Source organism: Vicugna pacos, chromosome 11 (assembly GCF_048564905.1).
Source record: "Vicugna pacos chromosome 11, VicPac4, whole genome shotgun sequence".
NCBI classification, from domain to species: Eukaryota; Metazoa; Chordata; class Mammalia; order Artiodactyla; family Camelidae; genus Vicugna; species Vicugna pacos.
In genome coordinates, this window is record NC_132997.1 from 2,662,361 (window position 1) to 2,684,941 (window position 22,581).

At 45.3% G+C, this 22,581-nt stretch overlaps 1 protein-coding gene across 4 annotated transcripts in view; it reads left to right on the top strand.

Moving 5' to 3' along the window:
- Positions 1–7,578: 7,578 nt before the first annotated feature.
- Positions 7,579–22,581, top strand: part of LOC140699569 (trafficking protein particle complex subunit 9-like) — a 206,355-nt gene continuing 191,352 nt past the window's right edge. The window contains exons 1-3 of one of the 4 annotated variants that reach the window (XM_072972222.1): positions 7,579–7,730; positions 8,576–8,644; positions 19,219–19,366. The gene's annotated coding sequence lies outside the window, so the exon portion shown is untranslated. Of the gene's footprint in view, positions 7,731–8,273; positions 8,336–8,575; positions 8,645–19,123; positions 19,399–22,581 lie in introns of those variants that run through there. The other 3 variants (XR_012077757.1, XR_012077755.1, XR_012077756.1) reach the window with 3 other exon arrangements.

Here is a 22,581-nt window from a genome sequence, read left to right on the forward strand (position 1 = left end):
CCATCATTTCTTTCTGCATTTACTTCTTGATGGATGCATGGGTTATTTACAACTTGAGCTGTTATAAATAAAATAGCAGTGAATATTTGGTTACAAGTCTTTGTATGGACATATGAGTTTCCTTTCTAAAGCACCAGATGAGGAATGTCTGGGTTATATGATACATAGGTGTTTACCTTTTTAAAAGAATCTGTTAAAGACTTTTCTAAAATGGTTGTACTATTGTAAATTCCTCGTGGTGTGTATCAGTTCTGGTTGCTCTACTTCCTTGCCAGCACCTTGTAAGGTCAGTCTTTCTAATCGTATTCTTTCTAGTATGTATGTGAACTAGTATCTTACTGTGGCTTTTAAAAGTATTTCTCTAATGACTAATGACATCTTTAATCAGCATCTTTTCATATGCTTATTATCCATCTGGATATCTTTACTGAAGTGTGTTTTCTGGCCTCATTCATTCATTCAGGTGTTTGAATTATTATTGAATTTTGAGACCTCTTTATTCTGGATCAGATACAAAGAGAGACCTTTATCAGATTTATGATCTGCAAATAGCTTCTGTCTATGGCTTGTCTTTTCATTTGCTTAGCAGTGTTTAGAAGAGCTTTGAAGAGTCTTCATGTTGACAAAGTTCACTCTATCAGTTTCTTTTTAAAATAGATGATACTTTTGGTGTCATAGCAAAGAAATATTTGCCAAACCCAAGGCCGTAAAGCTTAAGCCTATGCTTGTTCTCCTAGCTGTTTTATAGTTTTAGATTTCCTATTAAGATCTATGATCCATTTTGAGGTAAATTTTGTATATTTTGTGAGGTGTGGATCAAAGTTCATTTTTTTTGTGTGTATCACTATCTAATTGTTCCAGCACTACATGTTGAAAAGACCCTTTCTCCACAGCATCCTTTTTGAGAATCAATTGTCTGTATAAGTGTTGGTTTAGTTCTGAACATTCTATTGTGTTCCATTATTCTATTTTCCTGTTTTACACCAACACCATAATTTCTGATTACTGTAGCTTTATAAAATAAAGTCTGAAAATCAGATAGTGCAAGTCTTCCAACTTTGTTTTTCTTGTTCAAAGTTGTTTTGGATATTTGGATCCTTTGAATTTTTATATGAATTTTAGAATAAGTTTTTAAATTCCTTACATCCTGTTCTGCCAAAATTCCACCCATGTCTTTGGCCGTCTCCAAAGCCACATTTTCTGAAGAAGTCTCTCTACATCCCAGGTGAAAGGAATTTCACTTTTGTCTGTGCTCAAATCACATTTGATAATATTTGATTACATTTAATCATATTTGGCTATATGTACTTGTCTGATCTTTCCAGCCATATAGTAAATCTCAAAAGATTAGGAATCTTGACTTGGTTCCCTCTGTGTGCTGAGAAACTAGTTCTATGCTTTGCAGGAGTGAGCCCTGCAGTAAGAGGTATCTGCAGCACACATCTAGCTCATTGCTTGAATATTGTCAAGGAATTCTGCAGATTTAGAATTGTTTATTGATTGTTGTCTCCAAGACGGCTCAGTCTTTTTTATTTCTATTGCTACTGCTGCAGTTTCAAAGAACAATGGGCTAATTATTTTCCAAATATCAAATCATACTCTAATTGTGTTGTCACGCAAGTTATGTGCTGCTGTGTCTTAACAACCTGCTTAGTGTTCACAGGCTCCTTCACTCATGGAACATTTGTGAGAATGTCATATCCTTAGAGATAGCAATGCTGACTTTGGCGACCTGAGCAGCAGTATCTGAACTCACTCCTGCTGTTTTTCCAGTGTCCCCTCTAGCCCTCCTCCAGCCCTCCATGGGGGGCCCTGCAGTTCTGCCCTAGGAAAGCCTGTTGCTTCTCAGGAAGACTTCCCTACGAAACATAATCATGTCCTTCTTGTGGGGACATTCAGTCCAGAGACCTGAAAGCAGGGGAAAATGTTTAGCCTGCTTTTGGTAGAACCTAAATTCTTCCATATTTGTTAGAAGCAATTTCAATGAGGAAACTGTTTTGGCATCTAACAAATCAGCATAAATGACTGATGAGGAAGATCAGCTTCCCCATCCCACTCAGTCATCATGTTGATGTGACACTCACATTGGCAAACATTTTCTCCTATGAGCAATGTAAAGTTCAAGACGTTATGAATGGCTTTTTGTTTTTATTTCTTAGACTTTCCACATTCATTGTGTCTCGTGAGATTATATGAATCCTGCTTATTGTCAGCCCAGCACTAAACTTTTTAAAAGGATCACGTGTTTAAAAGGCAAGTGGGCAATTTTTTAGAAGACAGAAATCCTTAGATTTTGGTCCTAGAGTTGAATCTTGGTTAGTGGTGAATGAAAATTCCCGTTAAAATTTTAAATTCAGTGATATAAAGTCTTAAAAATAGTTAAATATTAGTCAATTTCATTAAACACTATAAGAGTTATTTACCTTTAAGCCTGTTTCTGGGGCAATTTTGCAATGATTCCCTCCCTTTATCGATTCCCTCTTTATCAGAATCCTTGAGAGGCCCCTGTCATCATTGTCACTATCGTCATCATCATCATGGAACTGATTCTTCTGGATGATTCTAGGAAAATAAAGAGATGGACGGGATTATGAGTAGGACAGTGTGTGCATATAGAATAAGAACAGCTGTCAGACATTAGATGCAAGATACCCATTTCATTTAGAGAAGAATGTGGTCATGAAATCCTGATGTGGTGAATGAAGGAAGCGGTGGGAACAGGATAGTCAATGGAAAGGAGGAGGAAGTGAGTGAAGTTGAGAGCATAGGTCCTTGGTTAGTTGATCAGCACATTGGTGAGAATGAGAGGAGTGTGATGGCAGAATCATGTCCCTCCCCGGCCACAGGGTAGCCACCTGTGACATGTTACTGTACATGGCAAAAGGGTTGACAGATATTTTAGGATAAAAATCTTAGAGGATTTCTGTCTCCTAAATTGTCTATTAGTTAGCCTTTTAAACCCATGATACATTATTAAAGATTAGTGCAGGGGCACAAATAAAAAGGATTCATATAATCTCACCAGACATACTGAATGTAGAAAGGATAAGGAAGAAAAACAAAAAGGCACTTATAAGTGCCTTGAACCATAAATTGCTCATGAGAGAAAATGTTACACAAGGTGAATGTCACAGCCACATACATACTGACTGAGTGGGATGGGACAAGGGGATCCTGAGATGAGACAATAGGGTGAGTAGCCCGGATTGTCCAGGTGGGCCCAATGTAATCACAGGTGTCCTTAAAATGGAGGATATTTCCCAGCTGAGTTTAAAATCAGAGGGAGGTGTAGCGATGGAGCAATGTTCAGAAAGGCTGCTGACCATGAAAATGGAGGAAGTTGAGGGGCACAAGCTATGGAAGGTGGGTGACCTCTGTAAACTGGGGGGAAAAAAAGGAAACATTCTCTTCTAGACCCTCTAGAAGGAAGGAACCCTGCTGGTACCTTGAATTTAGCCCAATGAGAACTGTGTTGGATCTCTGACCTACACAGCCATAAGCTGAAAATTCTGTGCTAGTTTAAGCTATTAAGCTTATGGGAATTTGTTACAGTGGTAATAGGAAAATAACATAGTGAGCGGTAGTGTAAGGGATTAAAGGTGTAGGATCGGGTGTGGAGAGAATTCTGACATTTACACCTAAAAAACAACCAGGTGAAGTGGGAAGGTGATTTAAGGAAGACCTACCTGGCAGGGCTGTCAAGCAGACTGGAGCGAGCGAAGCCTTGGAGTTAGAGGAATCAATTAAACCTCTACAAGGAAAATAAGAAATAAAATGTAACAGGGCTTCAGTGTTAGTAGATGTAGGAATGGAAATGGGTAGAGAGATATAAACATTATTTTGAAATTAGCTACAGGTTTGATGACTGCATGTTTGGGAGAGTTAGCCGATGTGTGGATTGAATGCATCCCCTCAAAATCCATCTGTCGATACCTCATCTCCCAGGGTGATGGTACAGGGAGGCGGGGCCTTTGGGAGGTGATTAGTAGGATAAAATGAGGTCATGAGAGTAGAGCCCTCATGAATGGTATTAGTGTTCTTATACAGGGCCCCAAAGTGCTTGCTTCTCTCTCCTCTCTGGGCCATGAAGATAGTGGGAAGACAGCCATCTTCGAGCTGGCAATCCTCTCCCAGATACATTGACCTTGAAAGCCTCAGCCTCCAAACCGTAAGGAATATGCTGGTTGTTTAAGCCACCCGACCCACGGTAATTTGTTACAGAATCCCAGACTGACGAAGACAGTGGAGAATGCCACTGCGTTTGGCACTGATTGCCTGGAGAATGCTGAAACCCAGGGAAGTGGGCAGCACAGACGTTTACTCATTTAATCCTGCCAACACTGTAGGGGATAGAGTCAACATATTCCTCGCTATTTAAAAGGTAAGGAAAAAGAGGCACAAATAATAACAACGACAACGACAACAACAACAACAATAACAATAATTTGTCCAAGATTCACACAGAACTCCCTGGAGGGAGAGTGAGAATTAATACTTATGCAGGCTGGCCCCAGAGCCCCTGCTCATAACTAATAAGTCAGATCACCTTGCTTATTGGGATCAGTTTTTTCAACTGTGATATGAGTGTACTGTGTCCAGTAACTTATAATTTCAAAATACCTCACTGTAAGGGAATCATTAGTTGCAGGCATTACAAACCACAGAAAGCTAGACATACAAAAATAACTTGTTAGGGCAAGATAACCAATAATGTTTTTAAATATTATACCTGCTGACCCTTTGCAATAAAGTGTTTATTTATAATTCTGTCTGGCTACAGAATAACATCATAATCCTGCATGTGGCTGGTGGCTCCCGTGTTGGACAGCATGGGTCTAGAGAATTTAAATAACTTGCCTAGCCTTGCCCAGGAAGCTCGTGGTGGGATCAGAACTATAGTCTGGGACTGTTCCTTCCTATCCAACAAGTCCCTCATGGAAGTTTAGAAGCTTCTCCTTTGGTGCCCAGATGTCTATCCGTACTTATGACATCTTGTCAGGTGCCCCGGCCTGCTCCTGAACATCAGCCAGAACCCACTTCTGCTCTTTTTTGGCGAGGTAATACCTTCTAGCAACTTTCATTACCTTCTTGGCATCAGTTCTTACCTGGAAGGGTAGTGGCTAGAGATGGAAATGTGTCCACATGACAGGTTTTTCAAAAATATAGTAGGAGTGGTCAAGAGAAGAAAACCTCAGGAATACGAGTGGAAGCATGTCATTTAATATACCAAATGCGTACTTTCAATATATGTTTGTGTTTCCGAGTCCAGGCTTGTTCTACTCGTGTATTACAGGCCAACACATCAGGAGACAAGGATTTGGGGCAAGAAAGAGCAGCTTAAATTTGTAAAGCCAGCGGAGAAGATGGTAGACCAATGTCCTGGAGAACCATCATCCCAAATCTGAATTCAGGCTCTTATATTAAAAAGGGGAAGCGGGAATGCTTGGTTGTTGCAAACTTGGTGTATGAATTCTTTGTTGTTAGAATCCTTTGTTCTTGCAGCTCTTCACCTGGGTCAGATCCGTGTAAACCTCCAACAAGCAAACGTTATTTTCTATTCTGTATCTTGTTATCTTTATATGAATGGAAAAGTGTTAATATCCTTCAAAGTCAGAGCCTTGAGAATAGGGTCTCCTGTATATTTCAGGATCTAGGCTACATTGTTTCACAAAAGGTGCAGAAACAACAAGACTAAGCCTAGGACACAGGGCACAGGGTTAAAGTCAAAGGAACAGATCTAATATGGAGTCAGATTTCTTCTTTCCTATTTCAGTAGTGCCATGGGGAAGGCACTTTGGGCAGCTTTCTGTAGGGTCCTGGAGGCTTTCTCTCTCAGCCTCTGTGCACCTCTATTGAAAACCGGTCATCGCTATTGGCCTGCTGGAAAACCACTCCGCCTGTTTTGCCCTGAAGTTGTGTTCTGTTTATAACTCATCTCTACTCCTTGGAAAACAACTCAATAAAGACTCAGTTGGTTTTCCACCAGCCCTGGGCAGGGGTGAGGGATAGCATGTTATTATTTTATAAAAAAATATATAAAAGAAGTTTTAAGACAACACTGGACACATAGGAGAGAGACAAACAATGCTTCCTGGCTTAAATCAAAAGTGATGACTCAGTGAGTCTATGGCTGCTGTATTTGCTGAGCTAGTTACTCCTTTGCTCCATTACACATTTATTTTAACTGAAAAAGAAATATATGCATATGGATAAAAAAATTCAAACAGAGCAAAGAATACTCAAGTGAAAGAACTTTTCCCTCATCCTCTGTTCCTACACGCCTCCCTGGAGATGCCAATGTTTACAATCCTTTGTGTGCTTTTCCAGATATGCTATGCACGTTCCCACCAATGTATGTAAATTCCTTTAAAGTTTTACTTATTTTTAACTTAAAGGGACTTAAATCCTCAAGTGGCTTCTGCCACAGTAATAGAAAAGAAGAAATCTGACTCCATATTAGATCTGTTCCTTTGACTTTAACCCTGTGCTCTGTCTCCTAGGCTTCATCTTGCTTGTAAAACAATGTTGCCTAGAGCCTAAAATATACAGGAGAGCCTATTCGGAAGGCTCTGACCTTTAAGGGTATTTAACACTTTTCCAATCATATAAAGATAACAAGTTGCAGAATAGAAAATAACGTTTGTTTTGTTGGAGGTTTACAGGGATCTGACCCAGGGAGATAGCTGCAAGAACAAAGGATTCTAACCAGAAGGAATTCCTACACCAAGAAGTTTGCAAAAACCAAGCACATAGGAAAGCAGCCTGAATTCTGACTTGGGGAGATGGTTTTCTAGGACATTAGTTTGCCATCTAGGTCTACAGAAACTTGCTATTCCATGCCCCAACACTTGGTCTCCCAACTTACTGGCCTGTCCTGCACTGAGGAGAATGAATTTGGACTCAATAACACTTCTACCTACCTAGCAAGCTGGGTACTGGGACTGAGGGCAGCTCTCCCACACACAGGGGCCTAAGGTGAGCCCTTGATTATTCCCAGAGGTTGGGGTGTGGTTTACCCAGGAGGGATGGGGACTATACACCAACACTCAGGCAGTCTGCTCCTTCTGGGGCTCTGACATTTTACCTCCCGCTCCCTGCCAGCCCAACACTTGGGACAGTGGAGCTAAGGCAGAGATCGTGCCTGCCTGTTTCCCAGCGTGTAAAAGGGGAATATGTACTCTTCCCAAGGTAGTTCTGAGAAACAACACCTGCGGGTGCTTGGTTCCCGGAGCAACAGTAAACCTAGCTCCTTGTGGGGGCAACGGGTGTGATACCCGTAGGGTTTCTGCAGAGACCTTAGCTGGAGGGCTGGGCCAGGGACGTAAAATATGAGCTGTGGGCAATGACGGGTTAGAGAAGGGTGTATAGGCAGGACTGCTGCCTCCTTCGGGATGCCCCAAGAGGTAAAACGCTTTCTCCCCATCTCTGCTACTCCCCTCCCAATTCCAGATAACTGCCTTCTCTCTGCTCCTCCTGTCCATGTGTCTCCCTCCACTTTTCCCCTCCTCCCCTCCTCCTCCCCTCTTCTCCCTCCCTCGGTTCCCCTTCTCTCTCAGGACCCAGAGCAGATCGATGGCCCTCCTGCGCATGCGCAGTCGCTGCCAGCTGGACCGCGGTTTGGAAGCTCCAGCTCCGAGCCGGGGATCGGCCCCAATGGCTTCTCAGCTCTGTCGCCCTGTAGGCCTTTGGCTCCTGCCTGGGGCCGGGGCCTCTGGCTGTGGAAGTGCAAGGTGAGGGGATATCGGGAAAGGGGTGAGGCGGCTGCGGGAGGGCGGTCGGCGTGTCACAGCCCCCCAGGGCGCCAGTCAGCGTGTGTTCAGCTGGATTGCTCGGGCCAGGCCCCTCTGCCCGCGCCACCTGCCCTGGCGCACCGGCCACAGCTGCCCAGGGCCAGGTGTGCCCCTGCCGCCTCTTGACCCAGCCGGGCTCCCCTCAGTCCGCGGCTGGCGTCCCCTTCCCCTCTCCCTCCCTCGAGTCCTCTCCTCCCGGGCTTCCTCTCCTTGGCCGCCGACCCGTCCCCACCACTGGGCGGGCTGTGTCCCGGGCGGGCGGGGTCTGCACACCCGGACGGGGCGGGCGGCTTGGGCTGGGGCTGGGGCTGGCCTCCGAGCGGGGCTGCAGCCCGCGTCCCCCACCCCGCTCTCCCTGCCCCGCGACCCCGGGGCTGCCTTCCTCTCCCTTTCCCGATCCCTGAGGTCAAGATTAGCGGCGTGGGCGCTGCTCCCTGGGCTGAGAGCCCGCGGCGGTAATGCCCAGCTTCTCCTGGTGGAGTCGGGAAAATGGAGCAGCAGTGCTGAGGGAGCTTCTGTCTCCTTGATCAGTATTTCTGCCCCAGGTAAGTACCTTGAACTCTTTCAGGTGTTATGATGGCGGTGCTTGTTGATGTAACGTGTTTTTATACTGAGAGGAATTACAGTGGTGAAAGCAGGGCTTTGTTCAGTTAAAAATGAGCTGAAGGCATGAGGCTGTCTCATCCTCCATCCTTCACTCTCCCAGGGTGAAACGTGAGACCGTTGATCTTAAAAAGATACTTATAGTCCCTAACTAGTCCAGCCCAGCTATTGTGTGTTAACAGGAACAGCACAACCCGAGGCGTTGGAGACCCAGTGACACTGCACTACTAAAGAGCTCCTGGCAAAATCTGGTTTGTTTTGTTTTGTTTTGTTTTTCTTTGTTTTTCTTAAATTGTGGGACAGACTAGTAGTATAGAGGGAAAAATAATTGGCAAGAAGGATTTTTTCATATAACAGCTTTATTGTGATATTGTTCACACACCATGAAGTCCACCCACTTAAATGTTACAATTCAGCAGCTTTTAGCATATTCACATTTGTGCAACCATTATTATTCCAGAACGTTTTCATCACATCAGAAAGACCAGTTGAAATGCATGACCTATCCACCCCTTCCCAGTGGTGGTTCTAAAGAAGTTTCTTGGCTGTTCCTGACCATAAATTAACTTGTTACATTCCATGAAATATCTAGGAGGAATTCTAATCAGAATTGCAATGAATCTGTCTATCAAAGCAGGAAGAATTAATGTCTTTATGGCATAAACTTCTACACATGAATATATCTGGGACCCTATCTTTTCATCTATCCAGAGCCATGCCTATGGGAAATCCTCATTAATTCTTGGGTTTGTGAATGATGAGGCTCAATACATCATTAGATGCAACTGTAGCCTTTCACTGAAGAGAAAAGTAACCTCGTAGAAGCCAAGTGATTCTCTGATGGTTAGAATGAGTGACCGCCAGTGCTGGAGTGTTCGAGTGGACTTGGTGCTTGCAGAGTTCTCCACCACCTACAGCTAAGGGGATTACCGTGTTCTTTTACTTTTTTTTATGGCGTTGCTTTTATTTTTACTTATTATATAAAATTATTTTTTATTGAAGTGTAGTCAATTTACCATGTTAGCTTCAGATGTACAGCAGAGATTCAGTTATAAGCTTATGCATATGTTTATAAATGTTTTTCAGATTGTTTTTAGTACAACTCATTACAAGTAATTGAAAATAGTACCCTGTGCTATATAGTAGGTCCTTGTCATTTATTTTATATTTATTAATGTGTATCTGTTAATCCTCCCTTTCCTGCCTGCTAACAACAGTTTGCTTTCTATGTCCATGAGTCTATTTCTAGCAGCACCGTTTTTGCTAGCAATATATGCTGGTTGGCTCTTTTCTGTTTCAGTAATTCCATCTTATGTGTGGGCGTTTTTCTTCTGGTGGGCCTGTGTGTGGTGTGCACACGTGATAATAGAGATCTGTATTTGGGAGGACTCCAGGCCTTGTGTAGTCCCTCGTATGGAGCGCCCACTGAACTGATGCTTGAACTTGGAAGAAAACAGTAAAAGTTGGAATTTCCACCATGGTTGAGACTTCCAGGTTTCTATAACCTGTTTAGCCCACCTAAATTTTGGCTGCACCCATACTGGATAATTTGGTGGAACTTCATGGTATGGTGGTATAGAGACAGGGCCTTGTATGCTTCTTCTCTTTCCTTTTTCTAACAGTCATTCTCCTGGGCCTTCCAGGTACTCCCCCAGAAGGGCCCAGGGCTGGCTTGGTGCTGCACTTAGGCAATATTTGTTAATAAGTCCCTTTCCTCATCTCTTCTGAGCCTCCATTTCCTTCTCTGCACAATGAGGGCTTAGACTAGATAAGTGCTTTTCAGTTTCTTTTAAAGCCATGTTTCCTTTGAGAAACAGAAAATGCAAATCTCTCCTCCCATCCCAACCCTTTAGATTTTGACACGTCCTCCAAGGAGTCACATAGCTCTTTGTGGTAAATTGATGTGATTGTGATTCCACGTGGCACAGAAAAGACTCTTCAGAGATTGATTGCAGGGAGAGGGCAGGAAAGGGGCAGTAAGTCACACTTTCTTGTGTGAGCACTGGAGCAAAGGCTTGGGTTTAAATACGGTGTCTGATGTGGCATCTCTCTAATCTTGCACAATGTGATAAACCTCTATCCCTAGTTTCTTAATGTGTCAAGTTGGGGTGGTAATATTTTAAGGCTTTTGTGAAACATTATACACATAAGCCATTTGTGTCTCTGTAGATACAAGACCTGCTAGAGAGTCGGAATTTCTTTAAAAATACATATATATTGTCCACAGCACTCTGTCTGTGTGTATTTTGAAGTTCCTGGAGGGTGAGGGTTGAGTGTAATGTCCATTGTGGGACAGGTGGCCCATGGGTCTGTGTGCCTCAGATTTCCCCCTCCTCCCCAGTCCTCTTCCTCTCAGTCCAGGATGAAGTTCCCTAGTAGATTTACACAGAGGTCTTGTGGATATGGCTCTTCATTTTATTGTTTCACCAAGAAGGGCTGCCATCATGATCTCTGTGGCCAGGTTTTGGTGACCTGAAGGCTATGCAATTGGGGATTTCTATTTAATAAAAAGAAAAAAAATTACAAATACAAAATTAGACCTAGGTTGGTGGCAAGGGCTTTTGAAAGTGGGGACCATTAGCTTTGTTAGCTTCAGGTGCAGTGGCCTCTGGCCACAAGGACACATCCTCATGCTCTGAAGTTGGAGGGACCAGTGGGTTCAGTGGGAATATTTACTGAGTGCATCTCATGGGCTGCGCATTGTCTTAATTGTACTGTGTGTTCCTTATTTGAGACAGTGAGCTCATTTAAACACAATAGCCTCTTTAAAATATTAGACTTTTTATTTTTAGATGTAATGTAGATTCCCATGTAGTTGTAAGAGATAATATGGAGAGGGCCTATGGACTCTTTGCCCAATTTTCTTTAATGGTTCCATCTTGCAAAGTTGGGGTACTATTCATTCGTGACTCACTAATCCTTTTAGGTTTGTGTTATTGCCCTCATTTCTATTTATGAATAAACTGGTGTTTAGAGAAGCACACAGGTCTGCCCAGGTCAACCACGTGGTTAGTGTAGATTTGGGTGGAATGTGGGCTTGGCATTTCCAAGCAATACCATTATGATGGTCTGTGGCAGGGAGCAGCATTCATTTTGCTTGTTTATTCATTCATTCAACAAACATTTATTGAATAAACTCTGTGGTTCAGATGCTTTCATAGGGTTATCTGATTCTTCAGCAGTATGGAGAATCAGGTAATATTTTCTTTTTTTTTTTAATATGAGAAAAATATCTCTGAGAGGTTATAACCTCCCCAAAGGAAAAATAGCTCATAAATGAGGGATAGTACACTTGTACAGTTCCTTCTTCTTATGCAGGTGGTACCCTAGGCATTTTACATCTGCATAATTCCATAATCCAGATATATTCTTGTAAGGCAAGGAGTTTTTTTTTAATTGAATTATAGTCAAGTTTACAATGTTGTGTCAATTGCAAGGTGGGTTTTTTTTTGAATTTTGAATTGAGAAAATATTTTTTGAGGGGGTTAATTAAGTTTATTTATTTGTTTCATTGTTCTAAAATGAGGTACTGAGGATTGAGCCTAGGTCCTTGAACATGCTAAGCACATGCTCTACCACTGAACTGTACCCTCCTCCCCAAAGCAAGTTTTCTTACCCATTATTCTGCACCTTAGGAGTTCAAATAAATTGGAGTTGAAATCCAGATATTTTGATCCTACTATGGTTCTTTGCATTATATCCTGCTGAGGGGTGGGGAAGCAGTTCCTTTATTCATTCCTTTATTCAGCAGTTTTGAGCACCGACTGCATCAGGGCCTGCCTAGGTGGTTGGAAACAGAAAACAAGAAATGACCCTTTTCTGCAGGGGATGGAAGCCTAGACCAAAAGCTGGGCAATGTGATCTGAGCTTCAGTAGCCATGTGCAGACGCTGAGGACAAACTTATCCACGATTTGCTTGGACTTCCCTTGCCTTCTGGCTGGTGCACACCAGGTCGCTGCAACCCAGTGAGGCCCGCAGCCCACAGCACAGTATGTACATCGATTTACCCTCCCTTCTCGGCAGGGACTGCAACATGAGCGCCCCTGACTACGTGCAGTGTGCTGAGGACCACCAGACTCTCCCCGTTGTCGTCCAACCCGTGGGGATCATCTTAGAGAATTTCTTTTGCATCTATAATGGAATCTCCTTGGTGAGCCAAATCAGCCCGTGCGGCTCCCAGTGGGCACTCTGTATCTACTATAGGTATCACTATGTGCCCGAGAATGGATGGAGTGACTCCCAGACCCACCGCAATGTCGTGGGCCTTGTCACCATTACCAACTGCCTCTTGGCCAAGACCTTCTAGAAGCTCCATGCACAGAGGAGCTGTATGGCACCACGCGCTATGACTCTCGGCTCTTTGTCTTTGTGCTGTATGGGGAGGTGGCCGAGCAGCCGCGCACCGACGTGGCCTTCAATCTACGAGGACTGCAGGCTGGTGGAGAAGAGGATCGACGACTTCACTGAGTCACTCTTCATCTTGCCCAAGTCCAAGTGGCTGGATGGGGCCCCCGAAAATTCTGGGGAGAAGACCCCCCTCCTCTACATCCTATTTGAGTAGGAGGACATCGTGGGACTGGACACAGACAGCAGGCAAGTCAACCTGAAGGCCGGGCCACCCTGGCTGTGTGAAAGATTGCTTCCCTACATCCAGAATGGGATCAGCAAGGAGGAGGGCTGTCTTGTAGCCAAGGCGGGAAGGAGGTGCAGCCCGCCGGTTTTCAGACATTTAAAAGTAAATCTGCTTTTGTTTCAGAGAGATACTTTTAGGGTTAGTGTGGACACTTACTCCCCCTTTTCAGCCAGGAAACTTGGTGGGACCCCTGGAGTTGCTGTCCAATAGAGTAGCCACAGCCACTGATGTTAGGAGTGCTGGGGAGGAGGCTGGTCTGAGCTGAGATGTGCTGTAGGTCAAATGCACATCAGACGCTGAAACTTGTCTAGTAAAAAGAATATAAACTATCTTGTTACTTTCTATATTGATTACATGTCAAAATGATAGTATTTTACATACAGTAGAATAAGTAAGGTCTGTTCTTAAAATCAGTTACTTGTTTTTTTTTTTTTTTACATTTTAAACGTGGCAACTGGGAAACATTATTTACATGACTCTCATTTCATTCCTGTTGGACAGCCTGTCCTGGGACAGTTTCATCCCTTCGCTTATAGATGAGACTCTGATTCCCGAGACGCAGAACGAGGTGCTGGTTGAGCTCGGGGTGGAGCCGGTGTCTCCTGCCTCCCAGGCCCAGCACCAGCACGGCTCAGGCCCTCTCCCCTGCCTGACAGCCGCCATGCCAATTTAGGACATCAGAAACACTGCCAGGGGCATCCGAATGAGCTCCTTATGCAGGGAAAGGCGTGTCACGGAGAATGGAACAGAGCAGGGAAAAATTCGTCCTCACTTTGTCCCTGTGATTATGGCAAAGGCCCCACTCTGCCTTGGAAGGGCAGACGAGCTCTTCTGGGCTGCCTACCCCCTCACCCTCTACTATGTTTCCCTGTGTATCTTTCAAGCTGTCCCTCGGGCAGAAGAGGGTGAGATGTCTTTGCCGAGAGGTGGTCCCCCTTTACTGGGGAGATTGAGGGGAGCTGTGTCCCCCCCGGCCTGCGGTCTCGGGCCTTGAGTCTCGAGAGCGTTCATGGCGGTCCCACAGGTGACGGTCGGAGGACATGACACGTGCTGCCGGGCCCGCTGTGCAGGAGGGGCTCTGTGATTGTCTGATTCTAAGGTCAGATTCTCCTTTCTTGTTGTTGGTAAGATGGAGGAGAAGATGCCAGAGAATTGATAAAAAGAAAATCCACACCAGTCCTGTGAATGACAGACAAAGGGGATCCGTGTCCCACCTGCGTATGGTGCCTGGCGGGCTCTGGATTAATTTTCACTTCCTCCCCGGACATTCCTCTATGGCTTAAGGAAGGGGAGAGGCATGTCGTGGCCATGATCTGTACTTGTCCTCACATGGTCCTGTGATCTACATGCCCACACTACCCTTCTGCTCCTTGGAGATGAGGTGTCAGGTTTAGGAAACTGGGCACTGCTGAGGGCATAGCTGCCAGAACCGTGCTACACCAAGGCTGGCTCCGTTCACCTGACCTGTCACCTCCTGTTGAGTCCCAAGGCATCATTCAAGGTAGGCGCATCGGTGCAATGTAAGCAGGGACCACCTTCTCGCCCTGGACAGACTGGTGGGTGAGCAGTGGAAGCCCGGAGCCCTGCACCAGCCCCCAGGCCAGTGCCTCCTCTTTCGTCAAAGGAGGCACTGGTGACATTTTTGCTCAGCAACTGCTTGGCTTTGAGTCTGCAGACCCACCAGAGAATGCCAGATTGTTTTTGCCTTTTGAAGTCTGCCCTTGGGATTTGGTGGAGTAGCTGGATGTGTGCTTAGCCCATAGTGGTTGACACTGTCACCATTGTTTACCCAGAACCTCGTGTACCAGGCATGGCTCCAGGCATCAAAATACAGCAGCGCATTAAACCTCCCTCCTTGTGGGTCTGTCTGTTTTGGTACCACAAGGGCTCAGCCAGCATCTGAACGTCAGTGAGATAACGCGGCCAGTGAGCTCGGGTCAAGCACGTTCTCCTCCAGTCACTTTTACTCCATAGTTGCTTTTACTATTCCACAGTCATTAATTTTTTAAACAATGCTTTGGTTCAGGAGCAGAACCTAATTCTCCCCTGTTCCTCTTGGTGGGAGTGAGTAACATTGTCCAGCTTGAAGTGTGAACACATTTTGTAGCCCAAAAGCTGTCTACACGCAACTAGGTGAAGTTTTGGTTTGTGGCGCTGACCACGTTGGGGTCCCCCGGCAGCACCGCTCCCCTCAGGCCCCTGCCTTCCCTGGATCAGGAGGTGAGGGTGGGTCTCACCGTCCCCGCGTCCCTGTCCTCATCACACTCACGTAATTTCTTGCAAATGCTGTCAGTTATTTTTGTTCTTGTGTGTTTCTTATTTTCGCTTTTCCTCTTTTCCTTTTTCTATTTTCCTTTTTCTCTTATACCACCCTGTGAGCATGTTGTTGGGTCTGAAAATGTGGGCTGTGCACACCCTGCATTGGAATAGCCAGATCGCCCTCTGTGCTGTCTCCATCGCTTTAAAAAGCAAAAACTTAACAGTTGCCATGATTCATATATTATCCTAGTCATCTTCTTATTTTCTAGTTTTTTGGAATTTTTGCTCTGTTAGCACATCACCCACTGGAGTTTGATACCTGTTAAAGTCCTTGCTTTGAGGAACCTGTTTGTTCCTCCTTATATTTGGTAACAAATGCTCTCTTACTAACTTTGTTTATTTGTTTTGAAGAAGAGAGATGCGAATTGATTTAGGCGGCTGCTGAGGGATTTTTTTCATGGAGTATTTAAACTTGGAAAGTCAAAATCTGCAGCACCTTGCTTGATTCTGGCTTTTACACAAACGTGCTCGGCACACGGTTCCTGGCTGTCGCTGTGTGACGTGCGTGACGGTGCTTCCTGGCCGGCGGTCACCGGTGAGGAAGTGGCCGGCTCGGGGGTGAGCAGCTGCAGTGGACTCTGTTGGAGGAAGCAGTCACCAGTTTTTTGTTTTTCTGGTTTTATTTTTGCATTCACCTTCCCAGAGCCATTTACTTTATTTTGCATTCATAGAGGGGCAGGAGCGGGTCTAAAACCATGCCACTCTTTTGTTCCCTTTATGAGGCTGGTTTTTCTAAGTATCAGGAAAACATTGCCTTGTCCTAAGGAGCTGGTTCACTTGGATCTGGTGGACACAGGGACCGCTAAAGGGGACCGTAGCTTCCTCTCTTCTTCAGCCAGTGGGTATTCAGAGCCGGGTCTGTGGTTTGCCTCAGCAGCCGTGCAGGCCTCCCTGCACCGGCCTTTACTTTTACCCCTTTTTGGCAGTTAATAGCTGACTCTGTGTCTGTTGCAGCTGATGTCCACCACTGACGGCCATGTCGTTATTTTGCGGTAGTGAGTCTCCAACACCCCTGTCAGCCGTGAAGGGACCTTGCATTCTCACCCCGACCCTGTTTCATCTCACCCAGGGGAAGGGTTTGGCCACCACCGTCATGCTGGACATGAGGCCTTGTTTCTCCTTTCATGCTCTGGTCCAAATGTGGACACTTCATCCTTCACTGACTTGGTCTCGCTTGAGACAGTCCAGACTTTCTGAAAGAGTCCATCACATTCTGGGGGGGGAACAGAACAAAAGTAAGAGTCGCAAGTAGGAGTCAAGGCTGTCTGGGTTGGCAAATGCAGGCTGGGATCTGTGATGTCTGGTCTGTGCCCTGGAAACAGGCCTTTCCCGTGGCTCCCGAGAGAAAAGGGGTTGGAGCGAGAACAGACTTGCCTGGGTTCCTACCATCCTCATCTACTCACTGACATGAGTGTCAGCTAACTAGGAGCTCCCCCAAACCTCGGGCCCTTCAAAGCTCAGACCACGGGAGATCCTTGAGTCCCTTCTCCTGGTCCTTCTTTGTGAGAATCCAGTGCCTTCTGAGGTGACCGGCAGCAGGAGATGCCTATCCCTCCAGGGAACTCCCATCGGAGGACTGTGACTCAGTGCACCTTGCTGTGAGCTTAACGGTTTCCATCCGTGCTCCCTGCAGAACCAGACTTGAGACTGGCTTAGCGACAGAAATGACAAGACTGATTCCAGGGCAGGGCCAGGTGGAGGGAACAGTGGAAATTGAATGTGACCTCAAAAACCTAGGTGGGTGATGGGGCTGTTACTAAAATGGGGAGCCTGGGAGGTACCTGCCAGGAATCGAAGTCTAGAGTAAATGGTGGTCATAAGGCTTTTTTTTTTTTTTTTGACATAAGGCATTTTTAAGATGCCATTTGTCATCCAAGTTAGGACTTCCAAGAGGCACTCGGGTCTATGAGCCTGGGGCTCAGGTGAAGGAGCCGGACTAGAGATACACGTTAGGATTCGTCATTCTTAGCTGGTGTTCACAGCCGTGCAAGTGGATCAGCTCATCTCAAGAGGTGCAGACTTTGGCTGGTGGGGGCAGGGCTGTGCCTGGTTTGGAGGAAAGCCCAGACCATGCAGCTTTGGTGTGTCAGTCAGCGGCGTTTGTGATTTTCAGAGCAATGGCATTTATCCTTAAGGTTCTGGGGGGTGGGCAGGGCCACCCAGGAAGAAATCTGAAGGGAGGGTTTTGGCCACGTGTGCACATCTTGGGACGATCCAGAGGCTGCAGGGTCCACAAGGGGAAACTCCTCAGAAGCTGGAGTCGCAGTGGGGAGTTGGGAGAATGTAGTCACACTCTCCTGTGAGGAAGGGAGGGAGGCCTCGGGAGTCCGCACCCTAGCGGACTCTCTTTCCCACGAACAAAAGGCAATCAGACAGATTTGAAGTGAGAAGGGATGGGCGCTGGGAGAGGAGCCAACCTGGAGAAAGGTGGTTGAACAATTCTGGAATAGTCTCCCTGAAAAATAGAGTTAAAAATACCCAGACTCTTAAGAATATTGATAGTGACTGGGGAGGAGGCAGTTGTTTTTCTGGCCTCCTAAGGGTAAGGTATGTATCCAGGGATACACAGAAGAATCGGGCAGTCTGTTCCGGGGGCTTCACCCGTACCAGGGGGAAAAGTGCAAGTTTAAAGGGGGAGAAGGGCAGCTGAGGGAAACTAGCCAGGCCCCGTGTCACGTACCAGTCGGCCGCCCTACTTGCGTGTTGCATTCACATCCATGCCTCCCAAATGGGCGGTGGCAGCCCTGTTTTGAAGATTGGGAAGCCTTCTCAGAGGGGTTAAGGAATTGGTCCATTTAGCGGCTAGTAAATGCTGTAGCAGGATTCAAGCAGGGCCTTGTCAGACTTCAAGGGCATGTTCTCTCTACTAATTCCGGTACCTCCCCGTTGTACCTGAAATGGTGAAGTGAGTCAGTTTCGGAGCCTTTCAGAGAAAGTACGCTTTAAGTGCCTCAGGACTGTTGCACAAAGCTCAGTGTTCTTTGATGGTTCGGAAGCACCGCAGTGCTTTTTGCTCTACAGATGTAAGGTCTTACTCTTTTGACGATGGTGTGGTTGTAAATGATGTACAGGTGCAAAACCACACTTAGCAGCTTCTGAAGGGAAACTCTCCAGTTCTCCCTTGATCCGCTTTCTTCCACGGGATGTAACTGTGCTGCAGCGTAGGCCTGAGCTTTCCGTATGGAGTGAGGGTTTGATATCCAAATTAAACATAAAACAGTCAGATGGAGAAAATCGAAGATGACAATATATTTTCGGGTTTCATTAGACAAGATATACTATCTGTTAATGGCCCATAAAGCGAATGAAATTGAGTACAGAACATTGCATTTCTTACTTTCTACTGAGAGATGTCTTCCAACATAAGATTCTCTGCTTTGGAACTTCAGCTCTGCCACTAGGGCGCCTGTCATTGTGTTGGTGTGATTGCATTTACACAGTGCATGTAATCTGGGCTTCCTTAGCCCCAAACACTCCAGTGCAGAATCATAGGCTGCAGCCATCACTTAGTTATACAAATACTTCTAAAACTATATGATACCAAAAGAAAATAAATAAAAATAGAGAGAGGGAGATTGCCTTTATCAAAGTTCTTTTGGATTTTAACTGCAAAGTGTTGTTGAGCAGCTCTGGTTTCCTTTGGATATGAATATATACATTTCTTTGCATGTAACTTGGATTTTAGGCTTGAACACCAAGCTCTTGTTTTCCATGAGCCACAAAAATCATAGCCAAATGACACACCTATAAAAACATTTTATTCTTTTTATCTGAGACAGAATCCTTGAATTTGGGACTTGAGCTGTGATTTTGCTGTTTGCTCTTCCCACCCCTCTTGTCACCTCACTCCTTTTTCCCACGTGGCCTCCAAGAGTTCATGGTCTCAAAGGAACAGGTGGACAAATACCAGTTGGTCGCCAAGAAGTGCTGCTGTAGACGGAGCCCAGCCAAGAGCTAAAGGACATCATCAGGGAGGACTTCCTGGAAGAAATTGGCTCTACATTCAGTTCTGAGGACAGAGTAAGAGTCAGCCATGAGAAGGAATCAAGAGGGTGACTCAGGAGGCAGGAGCAGCCCGGGTAGAGGCCTGGAGGCTTGTGGGGTGGGGACTCGGGGAGACTGCCCTGTGTGGTCCAGGGTGGTGGGTGACCCTGCTTTGAAGGACACTGGAGAGGGCCTAGGGGTGGAGGGCTTTGGAGGAGCTTGGTTTTTACTAGAACTGACACAGAGGAGGCAGTGAATGGTGTCAGCAGGAAGTGACCCTTAGGAGAGCAGCTCTGCCTGTCCTTTTGAGTCCCACCCCTTCATTCTTTTATTCATAACACACGCAATTCTGAGTGCCTAGGGGAGAGGGGGTGGACCCACAGTAGTAAGCAAAATGTACTTGCTTCTTGAGAGCTTAGCAGTGTCAGAAGTTGACTTAGATTAAAATGTTCTATTAACACAGCAGGGCACCTAATCCAAAGTGCGGAGGTTGGAGGGAAGGAAGGCTTCCTTGACAAACAGTTAAAATGAGCCTGGAGGCTAGTGGGAAGCAGCAGTCACAGGGCCCCTGAGGTCACTGGGGACCTGGTACTGAGGTGAGGATAGGCAAGCAGGGTCGGGGGTGGGGCTAGAACTCTACCAGGGAGCCTCTGAAGGGTTTGAAGTGGGGGAGATGTAATCAAATTTGTGCTTTGGGAAGGCTGCCTTGGCTGTGTGTGTGTGTGTGTAGCAGGGAAGAGGGGGAGGGTGTCACCAACTGGGAGGGTCATTAGAAGACCATTCACAGGCTCGGAGGCCACCAGTGGGAGAGGGGCATCGGGGCTGCTTGGGGACCGCAGGGGCAGTGTGGATGCCGGATTTCCTTATGGGGAGGGCTTGTTAGCGGGGTCGCTCTAGCGACACCTTGTGGCTGGAAGTAAACAGATGGAGGCCGCCAGGTGGACTTACCTCTTCTCTCCTTCCCTGCCTTGTGTGATGATCTTAGCTCTGCCAACATATGGAAAAGAAGAGCTAAGTTCCAGAGTAGCCCAGGACTTTGCTGAGCTCGTTCAAGTGAGATTTGATAGGATTTAGTCTTGTGTTGAGATCTGTAGGTTAACTTAGCTAGAAACGTCCCGTCTTTTGGATTTCCATAGGGGTATTAATTCTTGATAAAGATTGCTTTCTTGGTGAGAGGAAATTTAATACAACTGATGTCTTTCTCAAAAAAATATCTTATCTTTTAAGAAATTTAATATTCAAAGTAATAGGAATATTTTAAAATGATAAACTAAGGCTTTCGTGTAGTTTCTTTGGTTTCTGAGTTGATGTGTAGGTAGACCCTTTGCATTACATAATAGCACATCTTTGTCAGTATTTAAAGAGCTGTTAGTGAGCGCCCTAGACCCCACTTTTGAAAGCATCATTAAAGCTTGCTCTGAAATAGTGAAGTCATATAGGTCTTTTTTGCAGAAGCCAGATATTTGGTTTATAATCTGCAGCATAGCTCCCTTTATAAAATAATAATAGGTTCAAAATTAAGAAAGTGGAAAATAATTGATTTTTTTAAAAACTGAAACATAAACTTTCTTGTGCTAATGTTGCAACTGGAAATTTCGAAAAGAAAAATCCCACTGTAATATCATCTACGTGAAATACATATATGTCTGTCACGTTTGAATAGTAACTGCACAGTGGTTTTTGAAGTCAGGATCATTCCAGCTCAGATACTGGCAGTGATGGTTGCTGGTTTTCAATGGAAGAACCTAAATTTGCTTTCTTAGCTTTATTCTTTTCTTTTTCTTTTCTTTTCTTTTCTTTTCTTTTCTTTTCTTTTCTTTTCTTTTCTTTTCTTTTCTTTTCTTTTCTTTCCTTTTCTCTCTCTCTTTTTTTTTTTTTTTTGGGTAGTGCGAGGGTTGAGTAGTGCTGTGCCAGCATGACTTGGGGGCAATTTGGGGGCAGATGTCGTGCAGCAGCAGTGAGATATTTCCATGCCTTTTACTTTCTGGACATCACCAGGGAACATGTGTGGTTTGTGCCTGCAGGATGCGATGCTGCAGGACTCCCTGGTCCATCAATGTTATGTCTTGGAGCTGCTCCGGTCAGTGAATGATTTTCTGTGGCTTGGAGCTAATGTGGTCTGATGCAGATGATCAGATGTGTAACTGAAGTACTTTTACTTGAAATAAGAGAAAAGCTAGCAAAAATGTCTCTAAAATACAGGATGAGGGAGGAGAATTGGCTGAGCTGCTTGCAGTGGGGAATATTCTCAGGTGACTCCCTCACTGTGTCTCCTGTCACTCTCCCCCACAGCCCTGCACGGCAGTCCTACTGAAGCAACCATGCACTTTCTCAGAAATGCGCTGAATTTCCTTGTGCCTCTGATTGTTCGCTTTTTTTTTTTTTTGAAAGCACATCTTGCCCTTTGCTTAAATGCCGGCCTTGCTAGCCACCACTTACACTCATTCTTCTGGACCTCGTCCATATATAGCTGCTGAATGGATGAACAAAATGTAGTATCTCCATTTAGCGGAACATTATTCAGACATAAGAGTGAATAAAAAAGAAAAAATAAATAAAGGGGAATATGAAAAATCCATCTGCTCTGGGAAGTCCACCCTGACTGCTCAACCCGGCCTTTTCCCTTTGAAACCCCATCCCTTATACCCCTCTCTACTATTTTTGATAGTATTTACCACCTTCTAATAAAGTTTAACATTTTCAAAGGAAAGAGACATGCTGATACCACTTCAACATGGGAAAGCCTTGATAACAGCACGTTAATTGAAAGGAACCAGACACAAACGGCCGCATATTGTTGATTTCAGTGATCTGAAATGCCCAGAATAGGCTCATGCAGTGGCAGAGAGCAGATGATGGTTGCAAGGGGCTGGGTGGAGGAGGGTTGTGGAGTGACTGCTAGTGACAGGGGTGTTCTATTGGGGTGATGAAGTGTTCTGGAAATAGATGGTGGTGAGGGCTGCACAACCGTGAGTATGCAGAAGGCTACTGAGCGCTGTCTCTGGGAGTGCCTGTTGTTGGGGCGGCTTTATTTTGTTCTCATCCTGTAATGTGAAGGGTCATCTTGTGCTGAGATCATTCAACTCCTGTGAGTGGTAAGGCTAAGAGACTTTGCAGAGTCATGTTTCTTTTTTCCCCCTTGCTGAGTGTAGGCAAAAATGGTTTAAGCCTGAGAAAGTGCTCCATATGCAGAAATGTCTTTCAGTTTTGCCTGGTGTAAAAATCTTGAGAGCTTTTTAATCGTTTAGGAC